Here is an 11,874-nt window from a genome sequence, read left to right as displayed (position 1 = left end):
TCATGAAGACTAAGAAAAACTATCGATCCAACAAAGCAGTATATAGTCTGAAGTGAATGAGCGTGTCGGGGTGGGGGCGAAGTCGAAAAAGAAACATAAGGACAGAGAGACACACAAACAGTGAAATATAAAGGGTTTGGAGATTATAAGCAAAGCTGGTTGAGTGAAGATCAGAAAGCGTGACTGGCTGCAATGTAGAACACCCACAGATGTATGCATTGAAGTCCTTCTGGTGATTTGGTTCGATCAATAATCGTTGGCCGAGACAAAAAAAAAAAAAAAAGCAAAAACGAAAAAAAAGATGGAGCAACAGACAGAGATTTGGACGGCTTAGATATTTTAAATCTCCGCCAAGTCGTGGTTAAGCTGCTTTAGTCCGGCGCAATCCTACTAAATTGATTGGTCTATATATTTTAGTTTACTTATTTTCTATTTTATTAATTCTTCGTCCTATTAGGCGGAAGAGTAGACAACAAAATATGTTTGGTTAATCCACAACAATCGATTTTAATATATATATATATATATACATATATATATATACATACATCCACACACGCACACACGCACACACGCACACACACACCCACACACACACACACATACACACACACACACACACACATATATATATATATATATATATATATATATATATATATAATGTTTGTAATGTCGGAATCTATATGTTTTTTTAGTTTATATTTTTGACCCCATTGGAATTGTTTTCTGTTTTGGTTCTGGGTTTGAGTGTAACCCTTTTTAAATTGCAGTCTATCGTAAGCCGTATCAGATCCAAATTATAACGCCCAATACGAATTTAATTTACTAATTTTGAAAATAAAACTATAATTTTGGTAAAGTTAAGTTAGTTTTAATTGAAAGTTAATTTATGCTTATGGGGTAAAAATGAATTTATTTTGTTTACTTCAGAATGTCTAGATTGTTCGGTGAAGATCGGTATTGACACTTGTACTTAGTAAAGACCTGATATTTTCAATCATGTGAGATTTTTTGTATAGTGTTCGTGAATTTCAGAATTTGTAAGACACGCCAAGAAGTGTAAAAATCGATTTGTAAATAATCGTCAATTGCCATTTTAAAAATTACCAAATTCATTTTTGATGGGTAAAAAATACCATGCATTTTTCGTTCTAAAATTATAAGCGATTGGTCAAAATCTTGGCGTCCATTACTTGTTAAATTGTGTGAATTAGTTACGCTCCATCTTGAAAATATTTTTGTTGTTTTTACCTTGCTTGCTGATATTTTTTTCAAGTTGTTTACTTGCAATAGCTAAAAATAGAGTTTCAATATTTGACGGGAAAATCGACGGCATGCGTTACGATTTTCCGGAAATTTCTTGACTGCAAAATAACTCGTAAATTACTGACAATGCATTTCACTTATGATTTATTCAAAGTGATTCCTTACGCACACACACACACACACACACACACATTTATGTTTATTTTTTAGTAAATGTATCAATACTTTTAAAAGAAAACAGTGCCAATTGTGCTGTAGATATATAACAAGCTAAATCGATAAAAGTATCCTAGAGCTATATTTATGTTGAGTACAATGATTCATAATTGTGAATTAAAATCAGTTTCAAAAGGAAGATAGAGTTGATCTTGTTTGTTTTTTTTTCTTATAAAACTGATTTTAATTCAAAATTATGAATCATTTTCTTCAATATATATATATATATATATATATATATATATAGAGAGAGAGAGAGAGAGAGAGAGGAGGATAGAGACAGAAAGAGTGTATGTGTATACGCGTGTTTTTATAGGCCGCGAAAATTAAATTAGCGTGAATCACATAAATATTTTAATTATGCAAATATATAGTAAATTTAAAAAGGAGTTTTGTTCCATTAAAATTTAAATACAATCCTGGGTGTATGGCTCAGCGGATCGAGCGTACATGGCGTAACTAAAGGTCAAGTTACACAAAATCCGAGCATCATATTAGGATGTAGTTCAGTAATAACGCGTGGAATGTTGCTTTCTAAGATGTCTATTGTGTCTCATTTATAAGCATAGTCATAAAAATGTACATATGCTTTAAGAATATAAACTTCATGCCGTTTCATCGCACGAATTTCGAGAAATTATTCGTTAATTATACGTGTATTTCAGCTAATTAGTCGTATCATTTGCATTTTACCCAGGGTGTCTTCATGATTATTTGCCAAACAAAGCTAAACTCATAATTACCGATATTAGCCAGATCTGCGATAAAAGAAATCAAGTTGTTAATTTAAATTTTCTTGCTTCTAAAAGCAAACACACACACAATATATATATATATATATATATATATATATATATATATATATATATATATATATAAGCCACTTTGTGCATGTGAATTTCTTCCGTATGGACTCTTAAACAGCGAAGTCCATATTTATGAAGTTTCAAAAAATATACTTTATCCCTCACGTGTCTGATTTTTTCTGGAATTTCACACAAATGTACCTTAGGTTTTGTATAACAATGCTTTAGCTATGTCAATTCTTTAGATATGTATCAAAAATACTTAATCGATAATCGAAAAATGCAATCAAACAAAATACAGTCCGATGTTGAACATATTTAACACTTTATAAATTCCAATATCATTAATGCAATAGAAAAGGTTTATCACCGCACAAGCATAAGGGAATGGTGTATAAAATCGACAATAAATTTTCAGATAAAACACTTGAACTATAGTAATGACATTTTACACTTCAATTCAAGTGATTATATTAAATTATTGTTTCAAAATCGACAATAGGGTATTTGATAAAACAGGGACGCGTGCGAAATTACTATTTCTGTTTAGGAGACAATTGAACCATTTTATTTGAGTTTTAAACTTAAAACTTTAATCGAAGCCATTATATAAAAGTTATTTTGCTTGAATCAACACAGGTTCTCTACAGGGCAATGCAGACTACGGTGCATTATGGACGAACTCACTGCAGGAACACGTGTAAAATTTCTTCCCATAGCACCGCATGAGGTCGCCAAATGAATCAATTTGATTGAAAAATGAACAATAAAAGTATCATCTGGTAGATATGCTGATGCTTATTAAATCTCAGGCAATATCGATTCTCCCTGCTAGAAATGTTATCATACAACATGTGAAAACGGTTAGCTACCAAACATCGTGATGACAGGGTTTAAGTAGCTCAAGGCGGTACTGCCACTCCTGGTGCCACCAAACAGGGTATATATATATATATATATATATATATATATATATATATATATATATATATATATATATATATATATATATATATAACATCAAGGAGAAATGTTAACGTCTATTCATGCTGAACTTTTTTCTCCTTCGACCAAATCCAGCTTGACGTATATTGAGATGTGTTTTTAGGCCGATCAGACGCAACTTTCAGATTGTGGTCGTTGATTTCTATTTTTGTTATCAATCACATGGAATCTCCACCCTTTTCCCACGCAGTCGGCGCTTAATGTCTCATATCGGAGTTTCTTCAATTCTTGTACCCTCTCCTGGTTTTCCTACCAGGGTATTGGCAATTCTATGAGGAAAACTTTTTTTTATTTGAATCGGATCATGCTACAATGTCTCGCCGCATTTCTGTTTGGATTATGTGGACTGGTAATTGTAAAGATGTCTTAAGATCCACCGAAATTTTCCAGTCATTGGTTCTTCTCATATATATATATATATATATATATATATATATATATATATATATATATATATATATATGTGGGGGGGTGCGTGTGTGTGTGTGGAGGGTGTATTATCCTTTGAATTTTCTTAAAACGTATGACTATACTGCCCCTTTATATCGAATAAATATGATTTTTTCTGTTTTGCATAGTAATTAATCGTGCAAATAAAGCGTCCAAACATCATTTACTAGTAACTCATGTTTCCACAAGGAAAAATCAAGCTTTACATATTAAGAGTTGCGCAAAACTTAAAGCTACTAAATTCGATAAGGATTTATTCCCGAATACAGAAAAAAACTCAAGTGTAATACAGGAGGAAACACTTCATTCTGTTCGATGACAAAATAACAAGCAAGAATTAATTGAGTTCCATATTTATTTGCAATAAAAGCTGGAAATAAAAGACAGAAGTAAAAGCTGGAAATAAAATGTGGAAGTATTTTGCATAAAACTAGGAAATGCTATGTTTTTGTCTAAAGAATCTCATTTACTGACTGCAGTCAGAAATGATAAGTGTAGTATCAGAAGAGATATTACGCTTTGTCTAATCAGACAATAGTTAACTGTGTTTACCTAAAATGGCTAATCTTATTGTTGATATGTCATATTATAGACCTGTCATATTGTTGACACGTCATATTGTAGATCTGACATATTGTTGACCTGTCATATTGTTGACCTGACATGTTATTGACCTGACATGTTATTGACCTGTCATATTTTTGACCTGTCATATTTTTGACCTGTCATATTTGTAGACCTGTAATAATGTTGACGTGTCATATTGTTGACGTATCATATTGTAGATCTGACATATTATAGACATGTCATATTGTTGACACGTCATATTGTAGATCTGACATATTTTTGACCTGTCATATTGTTGACGTGTCATATTTGTAGACCTGTAATAGTCTGGACGTGTCATATCGTTGACATGTAATATTGTAGACCTGTCATATTGTTGACACGTCGTATTGTAGATCTCTCATATTGTAGACCTCTCATATTGTAGACTTTTCATATTATAGACCTGCCATATTGTTTACCTGGCATATTGTAGACCCTCATATTTTAGACCTATCATCTCGCAGATCTGTCATATTGTTGACCATTCATATTGTTGAACATTCATATTGTTGGCCTGTCATATTGTTGACCTGAATCCTATAATTTACAGAATTTTGTCACACAAAACATCTAACATGTAAATATAGCAGGACAATTTATCCGTGTTTGTTTAAATTTATATTAAAATGAAAAGCCAATGACATAAAAACGTTTGTCGTAGGGCTATAACCGCAGGAATGTATTATTTGGAAAAATTCTTCAAATCTTTGTAATCTCATGTTAATTAAATGGAGTAAAAGAACAGCACGTCATCAGAGCAAATTTAATTGACAAATATAGTGGAAGAAACAAAGTATGATAAAGGTGTTTAACAATTTATACTTTTTAAATTCAATCAACGTAAATGTGCCTTTAACTTATTGGAAAATCTTACTACTTATGCACATCATTATATAAATGATGCGATTCATGAGCGTGAGGGAAACTTATTCGTAAAAAAATCAGGTGAAACTTTCAGGAATAATGTTTTTCTTTTACAATTTGCTCATAAGTTTAAACAAATGAATGTAATAAAAACACAGATGACGCACGTCCCAACGGACACAATAATTAATTACAATTTTCAACTATAAGGGTTCGTGTCAATTCGGTTGACGTAGATGGATCGTCTTGGGAAAGAATCGCAAATAATGATATTACTATGCTCAGATGTCATTGATTATTATTTGTTTACTAACTCAAATATATTATCAAACTTACATATAGCCGATGTACGTATATATTTCTGAACTTTTGAGATGAGGATCGATCATTTATAGGATTTGGATTCATAGAATAATCGTTCTCATGTTCTCATGTTGAGAGCTATTGTCACAAAGTTTCGGCCAATGAAACCTCATATTTTCGTCAGGTGTACCTTGTCAAACTCGAAAATATTTCTCTCTACTCGAGAGTAATGCTGTCGACCTCGCAAGTCTTTCTGTCGAACTCGGCAATCTGCACAGAATGTCAAATAGAACGCTTTATTTAATCTTCGCACGTAATATACCGTCATCTCGCCATTCATAATTGGGTACAAATACAAAAAAATCTTTTGATTATGGTCGGCAATAAAAATTGAATCTTCAATCTCCAGATGGACATAACTTAGAACTAAATTTTACCAAATATTTTATGCACTCTGAGACGCTTATCTTATAGTTATATTATCATAATGGAGCTTATATCTTCCCGAAGAGCATTTGAACTTATATAAAACATTGTTACGTCCTAATGTTTTATGGGTGGTACATTATTATTATTATTATTATTATTATTATTATTATTATTATTATTATTATTATTAATTGAGTATATGTATGTGTGTACATTTTTCCAAACGAAAAACTGATAGTTAAAGAGAAGTTTTTCAATTATATGTGTATGTATATATATATATATATATATATATATATATATGTGTGTGTGTGTGTGTGTGTGTGTGTGTGTGTGTGTGTGTGTGTCGTTAGGATCCCTCTGTCTCGGAACATTATAGATTATCGTGCTAGAATTATTTTATTCAAACAACATCGTATGTGGCAGACCAAATATATATAACGGCAATGGTAGTTACTCAAACAGAAGTCTGACGCAAGTTTGTACGTTTTCTATTTTTTTTTCATACTCTTGAGTTAGTGTCTTCTCAAACTTGGTAAACATTGTTCCTCATGGAATGTTATGTTATTTCGAATAACATTTTTTAAACGAAATAAAAACTTAACAAAATGCAATCTATTGAACATTACACTTATTTAAATTCGTGTTTGTGTGTACGTTATTTTGCTCAAATATCATTTTCAAAATACAGGTCATTGAAGATGTAATGAAAAAACGTATTTTATAAAAATGCATTTTTGTCTCTTCACTAAACATGAATAAAACGGTATTTCCTGCTCTGTCCAAATATTTAAAATAATGTCCTAGTTTCTACATTCAAGCCGAGAGTTTATAGAATTGATATATGTCACAAACTGCTAAAGTGATTGCTAGTATAGAATTCCCTTAACAAAATATATTCTGCAACAAAAAAAGCAGATTATATGCATTAGTACGCTTTAGTTTATATAAACGTGTTACAATAATATTATATTTTCACACAGTCTGAATTCGAACTTTACGTCCATAAACCACACAGCAATAATATACCGCAGAGAAAGCAAACTACTCTGGAATTTCTACCGGTTCTACCACTCTATTCAATTATTAGAATGTGTATTGTTTGACTTTCTATGTGCTTGGGGTCAGTAGAACATACCATATTAATCTCCTGGTCATATATATATATATATATATATGTATGTATATGAATATATATATATATATGTATATATATACATATATATATGTATATTAGGGTAGGTCGATTTTGGCATTATGACTAGGTCTATGCAGAGAAAGTTGTTAAATAGCATTCAGAATAACAACACAAAATACTTTTTTTCTAAAACTCCATCGTTTTTTGCTAAAATGAATTTAAACATTGAAAAACTCAATAAGCTGCGTCTATGTCGCAGGGTGCCGGTGTTAAATCAAAGAATAAGCATGTCATATTCATGCCAGTTTTGAAGAAAACATATGAAGGGAGTATAAACAATACGTTTTTTCTTTTGTTTGTAATATCTATTTTATTTTTAGAAAACTAATTGAGTGTCGATATAAAAAGACACCCTGCAAAATATTTCATTTAAAATGAATTAAACAACTAATAAACCAGGGCTTTATTTTATCCGGTTAATATTTCTGTCTACACTGCCAAGTAATCGGCTTCATTTTCGTGTTCACACGTGTGTTTACTTTGTTAACCGGAGCTTAATTCAAATATAGAAATTATTACATTTTGCATTTTATATCTTAGCAACTTTTATTATTTCTTTTTTGATATTTACCAATTTTTCCAAATTTTAAATTTAATTCATAAGTTCCTTTGTTTAATTTCTTACCATATCATAAAATATGTATTTTGCAGATATTTTTCTAACCATGAGTCGGAAACGAACTATTTCTACAAAATTTGTGGGCACACCTTTTCCATTAAATACAACAGAATCCCTACTTTCCGTCAGATTATTCAATATGGTTATTACATGGAGAATTTTCGCCCAAAGTTAAATAAATTTGCCCTTTCAAAATTAATGGCAAATGATGTTAAAGATATTTGGAAGGCAGTAAATTCCAGTTTGCCCCTATTAACTCATAAATGGATTGTACACAAATTGCAGGACACCTGCTTTAAAAAAATTATGCAAATAAATAGAAACGTTTTATCCGCATATGCCAAAAGTCTTCTGGTCAATTACAAATTGACAAATTATTTGATATTTCATCTTGTTTGTGTGACCTGCCAATTGTAAGTTGTCATGCCAAAAATATTAAATGCAAAAAAGAAAATTGTCAGTCAAAGCATATTGTCTGTACCTGTCCTATGAAAAAAAGGTTAGTTTATTCTATTTTTTTAAATTTCTCTTGTTTGTTTGAAAAAAACTTTTTAATGAAAATTATAGACATCTTAAATTAAATTAATTTCCATACTTGTAAACCAGTGAGAAAAGAAATTAAAATTTTTTTACGTGAAATAGAATTTATTTCTAAGATTAGCGTAGATTAGAATAAACATTTGTCGAATTTTCTATTTCAGGTTCCTGTGGGGGAGAGAGTATTTGAAGGACCAAAGAAATAAAATAGAACTCGAAGGCAATTTTCAATTGAGACCTGTTGATAAAGCTGCAGTCGCAAAATCTAAAAAGTTAACGTTAGGAGAAAAGCAAGTTGATTCACCCCCCCCCCGCCTATTGCTTCAACATCCCATGACAAGAATATCATTCTGACATCAGAAAATAGTGATGGAACAGATGAAAGTTTTGAACCAGAGGAAGAATGTAAGAATATTTACAGCCTGATAAAAATTCCTCGTTATGCCATTGAACTCATCAGAGGTGATGTCTCATCAAACCTAGGTGCAAGTCTTGCAAATGCTTTTCTTTTGGATCTACAGGCTGCGGGCCTTCTAAAATCAAATATTGATTTAAGGAAATTTGTTTTCTTGATAAATCCAAAATTGACAGAGAAAAAGAAAGATAAAAAAATAATGCCTATCAAAAACATAATCAAAAAATTAGAAATCTTGTCTGCATTGGTGATGATTGGAAACACGATAAAGACACTTTATTTTACATTGAAATTGGCGATGAAAAAGGAAACAAAAATCGAAGAAAAGCTAAAGGACAAGAGCATCACTTGACATTTACGAAAGAGATGGGTTGTGGAAGTAAGAGGGTGTATCTAAGGCATATAGTGATTCCTACTGTTAGAGCAACTGGTGCTGTTCTGACAGATGAAGTTCACAAAGTTCTAGAAGAGTATGAGAGTGTCAATACTTTAAAGGCTGTCCTTCTAGACACCACAAGCACCAAGACTGGTTTCCTCACTAGAAAACAAGCTGTATAGAAAAATATACACTATTGGTTGTTCTCTACACCAGAATGAGCTTCCTTTTAGGGCATTATTTCAATTCCTTGATGGAAGTGCACGAAGCCCAACATCATTTACGGGTCAACTCGGAAAATGATGTGCCAACAATTACCATCATTTACCCAAAGTTGACGTTTTACCAGTGAGTAGTCCTCTGGAGGGCAGGTATTCTGAACTAACAGAAAATGATCTCACTGGTGACCAAAGACTACTTTTAGAGTATGCTGTTGGTATTTCAAGGGGTAAAGTAGACCCTCAGTATACAGCATGAAGGATCTGACCTTTAAATCAGGCAAAATGGCTTACTCTGGCAATCCGATTAATGTGTTTGTGGACCCATAAAATTTATCCATCTGAATTGACCAGAAAAATGCACCAGCTGATTAGTTTTATTGTAGAAGTGTATACAGTTAGCTGGTTTGAAATTAAACTGGATAATAAATTTCATAACCAGAAAATGTATATTTTTAAAATGATTGGGCAAATAAAAAAGCAGCCTCCAGAAATTCAGGAAATTGCTTTAAGCAATCTTCAGTTTAATGCTTTTGCCCTTTTGCCAGAGAATATTCTGTTCTCTTTGTTAAAATCAGATGAAATGGAAGTGAGGGAAGAAGCTATAAGAAGAATTTTAACCATTAGGTACGTAAACATTCATATAAAACTGATCAAATTGTTTATTTCGATTTATACATTCATTTTCAATTATTAAATTAAAAAAAAAATTAATTAAAATAAAATTGTGTTCATTTGTTCAAGTTAATAAAATTATTTGACTTCTCTTTTCTTTTTCAGTAGTGGGGAACCAGTGAGAAAGCGTTTAAAAAATATCAACAATAAATTTTGACGCTTTACATTTATCAAAGTGGAGGTTCAGAGCCAGCACTAACCGAAGAATTATCATATCATGAACTTTAGTAATTATTTATGAGCGGCAGAAAGCCAGAGTTACCTGATTTGCCTGCACATTCACAAAGTGTGGAAAGTGCTGTAAAAGTGACATCAGAAGCCTGCCAATCAGTCTATGGACTTGAAGTAAGACATGACATATCATTGCTAAGATTTTATGCCATGAAATGAGGCCATTTTTTGCTTCAAAATGATCCTATAGGGAGAATTTTGATATTATGGTAAAATAAATAGCTTTTTTACTTGCCAATTGTTTTGTGTTTTTTATACAAGCATAGAGATAGGTAAATAATTTGTTTTAGGTTTTATTAAGACTTTTTTCCAAACGGAATAAAAACTTCTTTTTTTCATTGATAGTAAAAAGAATTGAATTATGCAGTTATAAAACAAAGTAAAATGCAGCATTTATAGAATTTTGTAATTGCCGCCACCTCAGTATGGGGGGGGGCAATTATAATTTTGTTTAATATTTAGCATATCAGTCATTATATCGTTTATTTAAATATATAAAAACAACTTGTTATGATTGAAACTGCAAAATACTAAATAATTTCTCACAAATCTTTCACAGATAAGGGTTTTTCCGTGTCTCAAAGTAGACGATCTTTAAAATCAAATTAGCATCCGATGCCTGATGTTAGAAACCTAGTTTTTTTATATTTGTACTCCCCATAGGTTTGTGCAACTTTCTCTGCTTCAACCTTTTACATTTTCCAAAAAAAGTTGAAAATCGACCTACCCTAATGTATATATGTTTATGAATTTATATATATATATATATATATATAGTGGTTTTTATTTTAGTTTTATTACGAAATTACAATATAATAATATATCTTGTGTTGCTAGACTAACTTTCTGAATATACTTGCTTCCTGGCCAAAATGCAACAAAAATTAATGTTAGTTTTTTTCTCATAATCCGTTCAGAAACTCAATCATATTCTGCACGCTATAAACATAAACGACACTTTTTTTTATAAAACAACCAAGCCAAGTGGAATATTTGAGGATCTAAACAACTTGAAGCATGAGAAACGTTATGAAAATTACTGGATTTTGCATTAACTTTCCTGAAAATGGTCGAAATATAATAAAACAAAGCAACCAAACTAAATACCATTGATAAATAATCGAAGATGTAAAACGAATTATAGCATAAAACGTTTCACAACAACGTTCGAATTCGACTTAAAAACAACACGAATAAGGTTGATATGCCACAAAATAAAATAACCATAACCAGACCAAACCAAACCAAACCAAATCAAACACTATCAATAAAATTGGAAGGTATGAAGAACTTAAAGAATATAATTTTCCAAACTCGTCTGATTCGACATAAATAGACTTTTTAAAACATGCTGTATAATAAAGCAACCTAGACGATCGAAGTTGCATGAACTGTTGAATAAAATGTGTTTATATTGTCTAGTTAAATTATATCATATTAACTTTGTCATAATTTAAGCAAATCTCGATGCGTTTATGATTGTGATTCCACCATAGTAAAGTCGGAGAAATTTCCACACACTTTTTATACGCATTTATTCACTTGAAATACAATATAATACAACATTATCCGATTAATAATTTCGCCGTAAATGAATTCCATAGCTGCTGTATGTAAAGTGTTTCGAATTCAAAGAGAGGGAGGATAAACGTCA

The 11,874-nt window shown here is 31.2% G+C and overlaps 1 long non-coding RNA gene across 1 annotated transcript; it reads left to right on the top strand.

The window, feature by feature from the left end:
• Positions 1-8,472: 8,472 nt before the first annotated feature.
• LOC145293842 (uncharacterized) lies at positions 8,473-10,453 on the top strand. The gene is made up of 2 exons (XR_013869778.1): positions 8,473-9,941; positions 10,095-10,453. It is a non-coding gene; the product is annotated as an uncharacterized LOC145293842 (long non-coding RNA).
• Positions 10,454-11,874: the final 1,421 nt, after the last annotated feature.

Source organism: Euprymna scolopes, chromosome 15, assembly GCF_053919585.1.
Source record: "Euprymna scolopes isolate OS-2025 chromosome 15, ASM5391958v1, whole genome shotgun sequence".
In the NCBI taxonomy this organism is placed as follows: domain Eukaryota; kingdom Metazoa; phylum Mollusca; class Cephalopoda; order Sepiida; family Sepiolidae; genus Euprymna; species Euprymna scolopes.
The sequence above is the reverse complement of the archived record's forward strand: the minus strand, read 5'-3'. Positions and strand labels throughout refer to the sequence as shown.